Source organism: Capricornis sumatraensis, chromosome 6, assembly GCF_032405125.1.
Source record: "Capricornis sumatraensis isolate serow.1 chromosome 6, serow.2, whole genome shotgun sequence".
Lineage (NCBI taxonomy): Eukaryota > Metazoa > Chordata > Mammalia > Artiodactyla > Bovidae > Capricornis > Capricornis sumatraensis.
Window position 1 is genome coordinate 74,314,022 of NC_091074.1, and position 15,663 is coordinate 74,329,684.

Here is a 15,663-nt window from a genome sequence, read left to right on the forward strand (position 1 = left end):
AAGGGAAAAGGAGAAGTCCCAACAAGATAGTAGGAGGGGTGAAATCAAGTTTAGAATCAAACCCCATACCTGCCAGAGATACTTGGAGAGCTCAAACAAACCTTGTGCACACCAGGAACCACAGACCCCACAGACTAAGCCAGACTGTGTTTGAGTGTCTCCTGAGGAGGTACGGGTGAGCAGTGGCCTGCCGCAAGGGCAGGGGCTCTGGGTGCAGCAGACCTGGGCACGGCATAAGCTCTCTTGGAGGAAGCCACCTTTAACTCCACCATAGAGCTGTCAGAACTTACAGAAGACAGAGGAAACAGACTCTTGGAGGCCACAAACAAAACTTTGTGCACACTAGAACCCAGGAGAAAGGAGCAGTGGCCCCACAAGAGACTGACCCAGACTTGCCTGTGCATGTCCAGGAGTCTCCAGCAGAGGTGTGGGTCGGCAGTGGCCTGCTGCAGGGTCAGAGGCATTGAGTGCAGCAATGCATGCCCAGGATGTTTTGAAGGAGGTCGCCATTATCTTCATTACCTCCACCATAATTTGGCCTCACGTCAAACAGAGGGAGGGAACACAGCCCCGCCCTTCAACAGCAAATTGGATTAAAGATTTACTGAGTGTGGCCCTGTCCATCAGAACAAGACCCAGTTTCCCCCTCAGTCAGTCTCTTCCATCAGGAAGCTTCCATAAGCCTCTATCCTTCTCCATCAGAGGGCAGACAGAATGAAAATCACAGTCACAGAAAACTAACCAAACTGATACGTGGGCCACAGCCTTGTCTAACTCACTGAAACTATAAGCCATGCCATGTAGGGCCACCCAAGATGGATGGGGCACGGTGGAGAGTTCTGACAAAACGTGGTCCACTGGAGAAGGCAATGGCAAGCCATTTCAGTATTCTTGGCTTGAGAACCCCAATGAACAGTATGAAAAGGCAAAAAGATAGGAAGCTGAAAGATGAACTCCGCAGGTCGGTAGGCGCCCAATATGCTACTGGAGATCAGTGGAGAAATAACTCCAGAAAGAAGGAAGAGATGGAATTAAAGCAAAAACAACACCCAATTGTGGATGTGACTGGTGATGGAAGTAAAGCATGATGCTATAAAGAGCAGTATTGCATAGAAACCTGGAAAGTTAGGTCCATGAATCAAGGCAAATTGGAAGTGGTCAAACAGGAGATGGCAAAAGTGAACATAGACATTTTAAGAACTGGCAAACTAAAATGGACTGGAATGGGTGGATTTAACTCAGATGACCTACTCCTGTGGGAAAAGACTCCCTTAGAAGAAATGGAGTAGCCATTATAGTCAACAAAAGAGTCCAAAATGCAGTACTTGGATGCAATCTCAAAAACGACAGAATGATCTCTATTCGTTTCCAAGGCAAACCATTCAATATCACAGTAATCCAAGTCTATATCTTGATGAGTAATGCTGAAGAAGCTGAAGTTGAACTGTTTTATAAAGATCTACAGGACTTTCTAGAACTAATACCCCTCCTCCCCAAATGTCCTTTTCATTATAGGCGACTGGAATGCAAAAGTAGGAAATCAAGAGATAAATGGAGTAACAGGCAAATTTGGCCTTGGAGTACAAAATGAAGTAGGGCAAAGGCTAACAGAGTTTTGCTAAGAGAACATACAGGTCATAGCAAACACCCTCTTCCAACATCACAAGAGAAGACTCTACATACAGACATTTTCAGATGGTCAATACCGAAATAAAATTGATTATATTCTTTGCAGGTAGAGATGGAGAAGCTCTATACAGTCAGCAAAAACAAGACTGGGAGCTGACTGTGGCTCAGATCATGAACTCCTTATTGCCAAATTCAGACTGAAATGGAAGAAAGTAGGGAAAGCCACCAGACTATTCATGTATGACCTAAATTAATCCCTTATGATTATACAGTGGAAGTGACAAATAGATTCAAGGGATTAGATCTGATAGACAGAGTGCCTGAAGAAATATGGACAGAGGTTTGTGACATTGCACAGGAGTCAGTGATCAAGACCATCCCCAAGAAAAAGAAATGCAAAAAGGCAAAATGGGGGTCTGAGGAGGCCTTACAATCAGCTAGAAAAGAATAGAAGAGAAAGGCAAAGGAGAAAAGGAAAGATATACCCACTTGAATGCAGAGTTCCAAAGAATAGCAAGGAGAGATAAGAAAGCCTTTCTCAGTGATCAGTGCAAAGAAATAGAGGAAAACAACAGAATGGGAAAGAGTAGAGATCTCTTCAAGAAAATTAGAGATACAAGGGAGCATTTCATGCAAAGATGGGCACAAAGATGAGCTTCCAGATGTACAAGCTGGATTTAGAAAAGACAGAAGAAGAAGAGATCAAATTGCCAATGTCTGTTGGATCATCAAAAAAGCAAGAGAGTTCTAGAAAAACATCTACTTCTTATTTATTGTCTATGCCAAAGCCTTTGACTGTGTGGATCACAACAAACTGTGGAAAATTCTGAAAGAGATGGGAATACCAGACCACCTGACCTGCTTCCTGAGAAATCAGTATGCAGGTCAGGAAGCAACAGTTAGAACTGGACATGGAACAACAGACTGGTTGCAAAAGGGAAAGGAGTATGTCAAAGCTGTACAATGTCACCCTGTTTATTTAACTTATATGCAGAGTACATTATGAGAAATGTTGGAATGGATGAAGCACAAGCTGGAATCAAGATTGCTGGGAGAAATATCAATAACCTCAGACATGCAGAGGACACACCCCTTATGGCAGAAAGCAAAGAAGAAGTAAAGAGCCTCTTGATAAAAGTGAAAGAGGAAAGTGAAAAAATTGACTTGAAGCTCAACATTCAGAAAACCAAGATCATATCATCCTGTCCAATCACTGCACATCGAGTAGTTGGGGAGATAATGGAAACAATGAGAGACTTTAGTTTTTTGAGCTCCAAAATCACTGCAGAAGGTGACTGCAGTCATGAAATTAAGAGACGCTTGCTCCATGGAAGAAAAGCTATGATGAACCTAGGCAGCATATTAAAAAGCAGACATTGCTTTGCCTATAAAGGTCCATCTAGTCAAAGCTATGGTTTTCCCAGTAGTCATGTATGGATGTGAGTGTTGGACTATAAAGGAATCTGGGCACTGAAGAATTGATGGTTTTGAACTGTGGTGTTGGAGAAGACTCTTGAGAGTCACTTGGACTGCAAAGACCAAGGATGGATCCAACTTGTTAGGATGGATCCAACAAGTCCATCCTAAAGGAAATCAGTCCTGAACATTCATTGGAAGGATTGATGCTGAAGCTGAAACTCCAATATTTTGGCTACGTGATATGAAGAACTGACTCACTAGAAAAGGCCCTGATGCTGGGAAAGATTGAAGGCGGGAGGAAAAGGGCCATCAGAGGGGGAAATGGTTGGATGGCATAACTGAGTTGATGGACATGAGTTTGAGTAAGCTCAGGGGATTGGTGATGGACAGGGAAGCCTGGCATGCTGCATTCCATGGGGTCACAAAGTTTTGGACACGACTGAGTGACTAAATTTAACTGACACACTCCATATTGTGGCCTGAAGAATCCCATGGACTGTATAGTCCATGGAGTTTCAAAGAGTCATACGTGACTGAGCCACTTTCACTTCACTCTGGGATGCTTTCTGACTTTTCTGTAAAACAACATTATTTTGTATTTCTAGGACAAATAGTATCCTAGATCTAAGGTGATAATAATCACATTTTATACTCTGTGTTTTCTGAATGTTGAGCTTTAAGCCAACTTTTTCACTCTCCTCTTTCACTTTCATCAAGAGGCTTTTTAGCTCCTCTTCACTTTCTGCCATAAGGGTGGTGTCATCTGCATATCTGAGGTTATTGATATTTCTCCTGGCAATCTTGATTCCAGCTTGTGTTTCTTCCAGCCCAGTGGTTCTCATGATGTACTCTGCATAGAAGTTAAATAAGCAGGGTGACAATATACAGCCTTGATGTACTCCTTTTTCTATTTAGAATCAGTCTGTTTTTCCATGTCCAGTTCGAACTGTTGTTGCTTCTTGACCTGCATATAGGTTTTCTCAAAAGGCAGGTCAGGTTGTCTGGTATTCCCATCTCTTTCAGAATTTTCCACAGTTTATTGCGATCCACACAGTCAAAGGCTTTGTCATAGTCAATAGAGCAGAAATAGATGTTTTTCTGGAACTCTCTTGCTTTTTTGATGATCCAGTGGATGTTGGCAATTTGGTCTCTGGTTCTCTGTCTTTTCTAAAACCAGCTTGAACATCTGGGAGTTCATGGTTCATGTACTGCTGAAGCCTGGCTTGGAGAATTTTGAGCATTACTTTACTAGCTTATTCTTTGGCATTGCCTTTCTTTGGGATTGGAATGAAAACTGACATTTTCCAGTCCTGTGGCCACTGCTGAGTTTTCCAAATTTGCTGGCATATTGAGTGCAGCACTTTCACAGCACCATCTTTCAGGATTTGAAAGAGCTCAACTGGAATTTCATCACTTCCACTAGCTTTGTTCGTAGTGATGATTTCTAAGGTCCACTTGACTTCTTGGAGAAGACTCTTGAGGATCTCTTGGACTGCAAGGAGATCCAACCAGTCCATCCTAAAGGAGATCAGTCCTGGGTGTTCTTTGGAAGGACTGATGCTAAAGCTGAAACTCCAATACTTTGGCCACCTCATGTGAAGAGCTGACTCATTGGAAAAGACCCTGATGCTGAGGGGGATTGGGGGCAGCAGGAGAAGGGGATGACAGAGAATGAGATGGCTGGATGGCATCAGTGACTCGATGGACATGAGTTTGAGTGAACTCTGGAAGTTGGTGATGGGCAGGGAGGCCTGGTGTGCTGCGATTCATGGGGTCACAAAGAGTCAGACGCGACTGAGCGACTGAACTGAACTGAACTGAACTGATACTCTGTGTTTCCCTGAATCATTTCTACTACTATTGAGAGGCAAGCATTGATAAGAAAAGAATGTGCTGAGTTAGAAGTAGAAAAATGTTATCAGGATGGGTTAGTAAGAAAAAAATATGCAATTCAATGAGTTCAAGGGGTACATGCAGTTTAGAATGTAAGTCCTGGGAGATCAGCTGTTGCTGAGATTTAGAGCATGCTTCTGGGTCACGTGTCTGATGCGGTCACAAGACAAAAACCTTTTGTCCTTCTGCACTGTGCTCTTTAAAACTGTGATTTTCTGAAAGATCCTCCTGACCTGCACATGTGCTTTGGGTGTGCTGATTTTTTATGATCAGTTATCACCACATGATCTGGATATTTTTTGTGCCTAAGCAATGCTTCCCACTCAACAATTACTTGGGAGACAATGGAGCCAATTACCTTACTTCAAATATGCTTAAAATAATCAGCAATTTTAGATAGCATATTATAAATTTTTTTTCAAAGTAAGATTTGTCACTGAACTTTATAACTTTTAATTTCACTGGTAAAATCTATTATTCCATCTTTTGTTCTATTAAAAGTAGGCTGTAGGTTTAAAATTTCTGAAAGTGAGAAACTTTCAAAAGTAAGCCATTTGCTTTCTTTGAAGCAGTCAGTACATGGTAGCATTTTGGGCAGGGATGGGAAATTTCTTTCATCTCTTTTTAAAATCTGATTGATTCACTGTGAATGCTTAAAGTCTCATCTCAACTCAGAGAAGAGTGCAATGATTGATTAGTTATATCTGCCAAAACAAAAGGTGAAAGAATGCTAGCCCTTAAGTAAGAATGGTAAACATTGAGTCTTTTCTACCAATATCTGAACATGTGGCAGAAATCTGTTTATACTATGATCATCATTGCTCATAGATTTAGAAGAATATACCAGTAACTAGTGGGAAAAAAGAAAAGGAGTGATATGAATTCAAATCTTAACTTTTTTATACTATCTCTGGATAATGGAAAATCTATCTAAACTGTTTAAGTAGCAGTTAAGTTTCATCTTGCACAAAATAAAAACAATGATTTACAGCTAATAGAGAGGGTTTAAAAATTAAATAATGGAATGTAGCATTTGACTAAATGTGAAACCAGCAATAGCCACTAACATCTATAGACTGATCACTATGTACCGGAAATTGTTCTAGATGTTTTCCTCTCTAGCCATGTGTTCAGTTCTGTTCAGTTCAGTCACTCAGTCGTGTCCAACTCTTTGCGACCCCACGAATCGCAGCACGCCAGGCCTCCCTGTCCATCACCAACTCCCGGAGTTCACTCAGACTCGCGTTCATTGAGTCAGTGATGCCATCCAGCCATCTCATCCTCTGTCGTCCGCTTCTCCTCCTGCCCCCAATCCCTCCCAGCATCAGAGTCTTTTCCAATGAGTCAACTCTTTGCATGAGGTGGCCCAAGTACTGGAGCTTCAGCTTTAGCATCATTCCCTCCAAAGAAATCCCAGGACTGATCTCCTTCAGAACGGACTGGTTGACTCTCCTTGCAGTCCAAGGGCCTCTCAAGAGTCTTCTCCAACACCACAGTTCCAAAGCATCAATTCTTCAGCGCTCAGCTTTCTTCACAGTCCAGCTCTCATATCCATACAGGACCACTGGAAAAACCATAGCCTTGACTAGAAGGACCTTTGTTGTTAAATATACTCAAAAGATTTAATTGTCTTAAAGTTTTCTAGAACATGAGAAACACAAACAGTCTAGAAGAGTTTCTTGGAAAATAAAAATATAGAAGCCCTTTTACATCATTATATGCAGTGTAGTCTTTGTATTCAAAACAGCAGAGATTCACTGAGAGTTTTAAGCAAGGTTATAATTGTAACTATCGACAGTTTAGAGGAAATTCCAGTAAAAATGATTCAATAGATTACCACATGGATGCAACTCCTTTGCTCTCAACACCAATACACATTTGCTTTCAATAACATTTTTGTTATTGAACAAAGAAACTTAATGCTAAAAAAAATGGCAAATTCAGATGGAAAATTAACTCAGGGCATGTAAGTTGAATTTACAGAACAGAGTGGGATTGCAGGGTCATAAGGTAGCTCTGTTTGTAGTATTTAAAGGAATCTCCATACTGTTCTCCATAATGGTTCCACGATTTTATATTCCCACCAACAGTGCAGGAGGGTTCCCTTCTCTCCACACCCTCTCCAGCATTTACTGTTGGTGGATTTTTTGATGGTAGCTATTTTGACTGGTGGGGCTTCCCTGGTAGCTTAGCTGATAAAGAATCCGCCTACAATGCAGGAAACCCTGGTTTGATTCCTGGGTCAGGAAGATCCTCTGGAGAAGGGATAGGCTATCCATTTCAGTATTCTTGGGCTTTCCTGGCGGCTCAGCTGGTAAAGAATCCACCTGCAATGTGGGAGACCTGAGTTTGATCCCTGGGTTGGGAAGATCTTCTGGAGAAGGCAACAGTTACCCACTCCAATATTTTGACTGGTATGAGGTGATATCTCATTGTAGTTTTGATTTGCATTTCTCTAATTATTAGTGATGTTGAGCATCTTTTCACTGCCTCTTGTCCATTTGTATGTCTTCTGAGGAAAAATGTCTATAGTCTTCTGCTCAATTTTTGCTTGGGTTGTTTGTTTTGATGATAAGCTTCATGAGCCATGTGTAGATTTTGGAGACTAATCCATTGTCAGTCATATCATTTGCAAATATTTTCCCCCAATCTGTGGGGTTTTTTTTATGTTGTTTATTGTTACCTTTGCTATGCAAAAGCTTTTGAGTTTAAATAGGTCCCACTTGTTTATTTTTGTTTTTATTTCCATTACTCTAGGAGGTTGGTCAAAGAGGATCTTGCTGTGATTTATGTCAAAGAGTGTTCTGCTTATGTTTTCCCTTAAGAGCTTTATAGTTTCTGGCCTTAAATTTAAGTCTTTAGTCCATTTTTAATTTATTTTTGTGCGTGGTGTTAGGAAGTGTTCTAATTTTATTCTTTTGCAAGTAGCTCTCCAGCTTTCCCAGTACCACTTATGGAAAAGGTATGCCTCAGAGAACAATAAGGGTAAAACACATATCTTAAAAGTATCCAGAAAGAGAACAAAGATTAATTTCAAAGAAAATAAATTGATGATGGGCATCTCATAAGCAACAATCGAGGCCAGAATGCAGCAGAGAATATTGAAAACAGAAATGTACCAACAGCAAGTACTTTAGTGGAAAAAACAAATTTCATTGCCAAAAAGCTGATTTAAAACTCAACATTCAAAAAACAAAGATCATGGCATCCATCCTATCACTTCATGGCAAATAGATGGAGAAAAATTGGGAAGTGTCAGATTTCATTTTCTTGGGCTGCAAAATCAATGTGGGCAGTGACTGTAACCACAGAACTAAAAGATTCTTGCTCCCTGGAAGAAAAGCCATGACAAACCTAGACAGTGTATTAAAAAGCAGAAACATCACTTTGCCAGTAAAAGTCCATATAGTTAAAGCTATGGTTTTTCCAGTAGTCATGTATGGATGTGAGAGTTGGACCATTAAGAAGGCTAAGTGCTGACGAATTTATGCTTTCTAACTGTGGTGCTCAAGTTGACTCTTGAGAGTCCCTTGGACTGTAGGAGAGCAAATCAGTCAATTCTAAAGGAAATCAACCCTGAATATTCATTGGAAGCACTGATGCTGAAGCTGAAGCTCCAATACTTTGGCCACCTGATGTGAAGAGCTGACTCACTGGAAAAGACCCTGATGCTGGGAAAGTCTGAGGCCAAGAGAAGGAGGGGGCACCGAGGATGAGATGGTTGGGTGGCATCATCGACTTAACGGACATGAGTTTGAGCAAACTCCAGGAGATAGTGAAGCACAGGAAAGCCTGGCGTGCTGCAGTTCATGAGGTCACCAATAGACAGATTCAACTTAGCCACTGAACAATAACGAACAACAAACCATAATTAAAGTTACTTCTAAAGGAAGTATCAGAAGAAGAAGAAAAGATTCCTAAAGGAAGAGATGAGACAGGAAATAATTCTGAAAAATAAATAAGTATAGTTAAGGAAATCCAAATGAAAATTGACTGTTTAGAAAAATGGAACATTTAGGTTTAAAAAGACAGAACTAAAATCTTGAGCTCTTATAAATATGTAAAAGGAAAGGAATTATGTTCAGCATTTTACAATTTTAAGGAGAGTGTAGAAATATGCTAAACTTTGGATTTTCAAGTATGTATTTTTAGGTATGAGTATTAAAATCCTCGTAATCAATGATAGAGTGAAATTAGAAGACATGGATTTCAATGTAATAGAGGAGAAACTGGATTAAACACAGTAATTCATTCAAAAAGAGTGTAGAAAAATAAACAAAGCAATATAGGAAAATCATAAGGAAAAAAGTCCAAAACATTCTGTTCAAAGAAGGCCAATGGATGTTTAACAGTAATTTCTAGGCAATTTCAGATGTCACAGGTTCCCACAGCAAGATCCTGGACACTGAGGCATGGTGAAGTGATTTATTCTCACATTTTCACTACAACAGCCAGAAAATATAAGACAACTAGAATATTCCAGCAACAGCCTCGGGCATGATTTATCTATAGATTTCCTGGAAAGGGACAATGGGAGACTATACACTCCATGGTCTCACAACCAGCTGCCCCAGGAAAAGGCCTGGATCCACCCCAACATATGTTAATACTACTTCTACTGTTCACACTGTTCATGCTTAGTATTTCATCTTGAGGTGATTTGGTCAGGCATCCACTTGTGATGTTTTTCTTTATGAAATGCTCCTCTATCTCATGACTGGTTTTTACCTTGCCTTATTATTATTTTCATCTGTTTATTTTTATTTTATTTTTTGTTTGTTATCTATCTGTCATAGTCTTCCCTGGTGGCTCAGCAGTAAAGCATCTGCCTGCAATGCAGAGACAGGGATTTGATGACTGAGTTGGGAAGATCCCTTGGAGAAGGAAATGGCCACCCATTCCAGTATTTTTGCCTGGGAAATCCCCTGGACAGAGGAGTGTGGGGGGCTACGGTCCATGGGGTTGGAAAGAGTCGAACACGACTTAGTGACTAAACAACATCTATTTGTCACCATTTACCTCCATCTGGTGTACCATTTCCCATTTTTACCTTTGACTTCCTCCAACTCACATAGTTTTTAGATAGTTTCATACAGGTATAGTTGGATTGATTTATGATCTCTATTGAGAAATTTTTCTCCTAAAGCAAATTTAACTCATGTTATTTACTGATATAAAGCTTCCCAGGTTGCGCTAGTGGTAAAGAACCCACCTGCCAATGCAGGAGACATAAAAGACGCAGATTTGATTCCTGGGTTGGGAAGATAACCTGGAAGAGGGCAGGGCAACCCGCTCCAGTATTCTTGCCTGGAGATTCCCATAGACAGAAGATCCTGGTGGCCTCAGTCCCCTGGACCACAAAGAGTTGTGCATGACTGAAGCAACTCAGCACCCTCACACGCACGCATTCACTGTGACACATGCATTAGTTCGGTCCCTGTAACTTTCCGATGGTTTCTGTTTAAAGTTTCCATTTGCTTACTATATAACTATATGTTCCTTCTTTGTTTTTATAATTAACTCTAATAATTTTAAGGTTTAGTGAACATATTTTTTAGCTATTCTGGAATTAACTTTAAAATTTTTATTATTATTTTTATTTTTATTGAAGTGTAGCTGATTTACAATGTTGTGTTTGTTTCTGCTGTACAGCAAAGTGAATCAGTTATGTGTATACGTATATCCGCCTCTTTTAGATTCCTTTCCATACAGATCATTACAGAGGATTGAGTAGAGCTCCCTGTGCTATATAGTAGGTCTTTATTAGTTATATATTTTATAGGTAGTAGTGTGTGTATGTCAATCCCAATCTCCCACTTTATCCCTCCCCTATTTCCTGGTTTAACTTCTATAAGGTTTAAGTATATACATTTCAAGTATGTGTGGTAGATATGGACATAAAACTGTATCTAATTGCCAACATTCACTGGATCATGGAAAAAGCAAGAGAGTTCCAGAAAAACATCTATTTCTGCTTTATTGGCTATGCCAAAGCCTTTGACTGTGTGGATCACAATAAACTGTGGAAAATTCTGAGAGAGATGGTAATACCAGACCGCCTGACCTGCCTCTTGAGAAATCTGCATGCAGGTCAGGAAGCAGCAGTTAGAACTGGACATGGAGCAACAGACTGGTTCCAATAGGAAAAGGAGTACATCAGGGCTGTATATTGTCACCCTGCTTATTTAACTTCTATGCAGAGTACATCATGAGAAATGCTGGACTAGAAGAAGCACAAGCTGGAATCAAGATTGCTGGGAGAAATATCAATAACCTCAGATATGCAGATGACACCACCCTTATGGCAGAAAGTGAAGAGGAGCTAAAAAGCCTCTTGATGAAAGTAAAAGAGAAGAGTGAACAAGTTAGCTTAAAGGTCAACATTCAGAAAACAAAGATCATGGCATCTGGTCCCATCACTTCATGGGAAATAGATGGGGAAACAGTGTCAGACTTTATTTTTGGGGGCTCCAAAATCACTGCAGATGGTGATTGCAGCCATGAAATTAAAAGACGCTTACTCCTTGGAAGGAAAGTTATGAGCAACCTAGATAGCATATTCAAAAGCAGAGACATTACTTTGCCGACTAAGGTCCGTCTAGTCAAGGCTATGGTTTTTCCTGTGGTCATGTATGGATGTGAGAGTTGGACTGTGAAGAAGGCTGAGCCCCGAAGAATTGATGCGTTTGAACTGTGGTGTTGGAGAAGACTCTTGAGAGTCCCTTGGACTGCAAGGAGATCCAACCAGTCCATTCTGAAGGAGATCAGCCCTGGGATTTCCTTGGAAGGAATGATGCTGAAGCTGAAACTCCAGTACTTTGGCCACCTCATGTGAAGAGTTGACTCATTGGAAAAGACTCTGATGCTGGGAGGGATTGGGGGCAGGAGGAGAAGGGGACAACAGAGGATGAGATGGCTGGATGGCATCACCGACTTGATGGACATGAGTCTGAGTGAACTCCGGGAGTTGGTGATGGACAGGGAGGCCTGGCGTGCTGCGATTCATGGGGTCACAAAGAGTTGGACACGACTGAGTGACTGAACTGAACTGAACTGAACTGATTTTTTGACTTCTGTGCTTCCCTTCAGAGAAAATGGCATTAATGGCATGGTATTTGATTGGGAAGTGTGAAAAGTAACAGACTGTGAAACGAATATTGTGTTTGAAGTAGACTGACCTCCGGCAGAGCTAATGGTAGATGGCCCTCTTTCTGAATGTATGTTCTGTACCAGTGTAGTACATTTTTATGATTACCTTTTGAAGCATGCAAAGTTGAGCATGTTTGAGTTTCTCGATAATTTTAACTTCTATAGCATGCATTTGAAATTAGACAGATTAGTCATTTTTAAATTAATAGCAGTTTTTAAATGCTCAGTAAACATCTGCTAACCTAAAGGAAAACAACTTGCACAAACAAAAAACAATTTATTGTATTTATCTTGTAAAAGTTACTCTCTGATTCTAAATTAGAATATTAAAATGTCCAATTTGACTTTAGAAGCCACTGGAATAGTATTTAGGTCACACAGAGTTGGATATGTATTTAATTCATAGGCAATTGTGAGCAAAATACCATAAATATGAAAGTACCAGAGAACACAACTGCAATAAAATAGTATAACAAGTGGCTTTGGAGATAAGGTAGGGAGGATACTAAAATGATAGCTCATCAAACATGTTTAGCTATTGACCATGAGAAACTGAAATCAGTTTTAAATCCATATGTAAATATGTAATCAGGTATAAGTTTTAATATGTAACTCATGATAATTTAGATACAATCAAATACATATTTTCAGAGGAAGATGTTTATTATAAATGGAACACTGTGATCAAAAGGATATAAAATATTTAGATGATGAAAAGCACTTAATGTACCCAAGAACTTGGGTCCAAAGTAAACATAGAGGGGGAAACTTCTTGAATTTTGAAAGACTGTTATTTCCAAATTTTGTGAGAAAGCTCTTCATTTTCTTATTTTCAACAGTGTTCCACATTCCACAGTGTATAATAATCTATGCACATTAAGTTCATAGTTTTCTCTAATGCAGAAAAAATGTACTTTGTGTTCCTTATAATTTAATGAGAGGATAAATCTACAAAACAATGATGTGCTTTCCTACTGCTGTTCAGCTCCTGCTAGGTATTACATTTTAAATGCATTGTTGTTCACCATGGTGTGAAATTGTGGCTAATGAAGAAGAAATGCTTACACAGGTCTTTGTATCAAAGAGGTCCCGCATCTATGCCTGATTCTCCAGCTCAGTGCAAGAAGATTTTGCTTGGCTGTGAGCTTCTCTGCCAAATGGTATGGTTTCCATTCTACACATTTTGCTGTGAGCACACAGATATATAGAGCTGATGTTCATCCTCAACGAATATGTAGGAAAGACAAAACACGCTAAAAGCTAGCTGTATTAATAGGTGGAATGTTCTATGAATCATTAGAAAGCCATCATAATGATGTCAAGTGAACTCCCTTGAAGATGTTCACGTCCTGATATGTTACCTTATGTATCAAAAGAGATTTTGCATCTGTGATTAATTAAGGACATTCAAAGGAGAGGATTATCCCAGATTGTTTGCATGGGCTCAGTGTGATCATGCTGCTGCTGCTGCTGCTGCTAAGTCGCTTCAGTCGTGTCCGACTCTGTGCGACCCCACAGACAGCAGCCCACCAGGCTCCCCTGTCCCTGGGATTCTCCAGGCAAGAACACTGGAGTGGGTTGCCATTTCCTTCTCCACAATGTGATCATAAAAGTCCTTAAAAGTGAAAGAGAGAGAAATATGTTGGCAATTTCTGGGAAGCTTTAAGCAGTGAGATGATGGGAGGTGAAGCACAACCATGAGGAGAAAAGGAATGAGGGGAGGACCATGGGACTTGAAAGGCAGAAAAGATGCGCAAGTAAGAGGCCTGATAATGGATACTTGATTCATTTATTCCTTAAAAATATTTATGAAGCATTTTCAGATACCAGGCACCTAGCAGAAGTTAATGGGGAGACTGATACCAGTCATATATCACTCATGTGTGCCTGAAGTTGGTTTAGTCATGTCTGACTCTTTGTGACCCAATGGACTGTACCCTGCCAGGCTCCTCTGTCCATGGAATCTTCCAGGCAAGAATACAGGAGTGGGTTACCATCCCTCCTCCAGGGATCTTCCCAATCCAGGGATCAAACCCATGTCTCTTACATCGCCTGTATCGGCAGGTGGGTACTTTACCACTAGTGCCACATCTGTGGAAAATCACAACAGTGAGAGATGCCAGGAAGGAGGGTCTTGTGCTGAGCATAACAATGATGACAAGGCTGTCGACCCTGGCTGAGGTCTTAACTAGTTGGAAGTTGATTGAAAAAACTAGTCAAGACCCAGATGATGCCACTTTGAAGGGTTTGAATTTATCCCTATTAACTATCTTTGATAACATGCTTCCATCCCTTCTTTCTAGAGATTGGACGCTGCAGTCTGCATCTCTGAATCTCTTCTCCAGAGATGAAATGGGGTTTATGGTCATCCTGCCAGTTTTCTTCACTTAAGCCCTCCTTGATGAAACATCTGTGGAATTCTTCTTCCAGATACGCTTAGAAACAACTAGTAAATAAACCAAATTGTCCTCTGAACCTGCCCACCCTACCTCAGAGTATTTGATCTTATCTAAGTTCACTTCTAGGCTGATAATAAGTTCAACTGACTAGTTGCATGCAAGAGAAGGAGAAATAAGTAAATGGTGAAGATACATTGAGAAATTTATGCTTTAAAATGTTTTCATGACTTAAAACATTTTTTTGAAATTAATTATTTTAAATGAAGGATAATTGCTGTACAAAATTGTGTCTATTTCTGCCAAACATCAACATGAACCAACCATAAGTATACATATGTCCCCTTCCCTCTTGAATCTCCCTCCCACCTTCCTCCCCATCCCATCCTTTTAGGTTGTTACAGAGCCCTGGTTTGAGTTCCCTGAGTCATACAGCAAATTCCCATTGGCTATCTATTTCACATATGGTATCGCTGGTGGGTCAGACGATAAAGTGTCTGCCTACAATGTGGGTAGACCCAGGTGTGATCCCTGGGTCAGGAAGATCCCCTGGAGAAGGAAATGGCAACCCACTCCAGTACTCTTGCCTGGAAAATCCCATGGATGGAGGATCCTGGTAGGCTACAGTTCATGGGGTCGCAGAGTGGGACATGACTGAGCGACTTCACTTTCACTTTAATGTAAGTTTCCAAGTTACTCTCTCCGTGCTTCCCATACTCTCTCATTTCATGTCCATAAGTCTATTCTCTATATCTATGTCTCTATTGCTGCCCTGCGAATAATTTCACCAGTACCATGTTTTTAGATTCCATATTATGCATTAGTATATGATATTTGTTTTTCTCTTTCTGACTTACTTCACTCTGTATAATAGGCTCTGGATTCACCCACCTCATTAGAACTGACTCAAATGCGTTTCTTTTTTTTGTTTTCATAACTTTTGTTTTTGTTGTTCAGTCACTAAGATGTGTCTGACTCTTTGTGACCGCATGTACTGCAGCACACCAGGCTCCTCTGTCCTCCACTATCTCCTGGAGTTTGCTCAAATTCATGTCCTTAGAGTCAGAGATGTTATCTAACCATCTTATCCTCTGCCACACTCTTTTCCTTTTGCCATCAATCTTTCCCAGCATCAGGGTCTTTTCCAATGAGTTGGCTCTTCCAAAGAGGTGGTCAA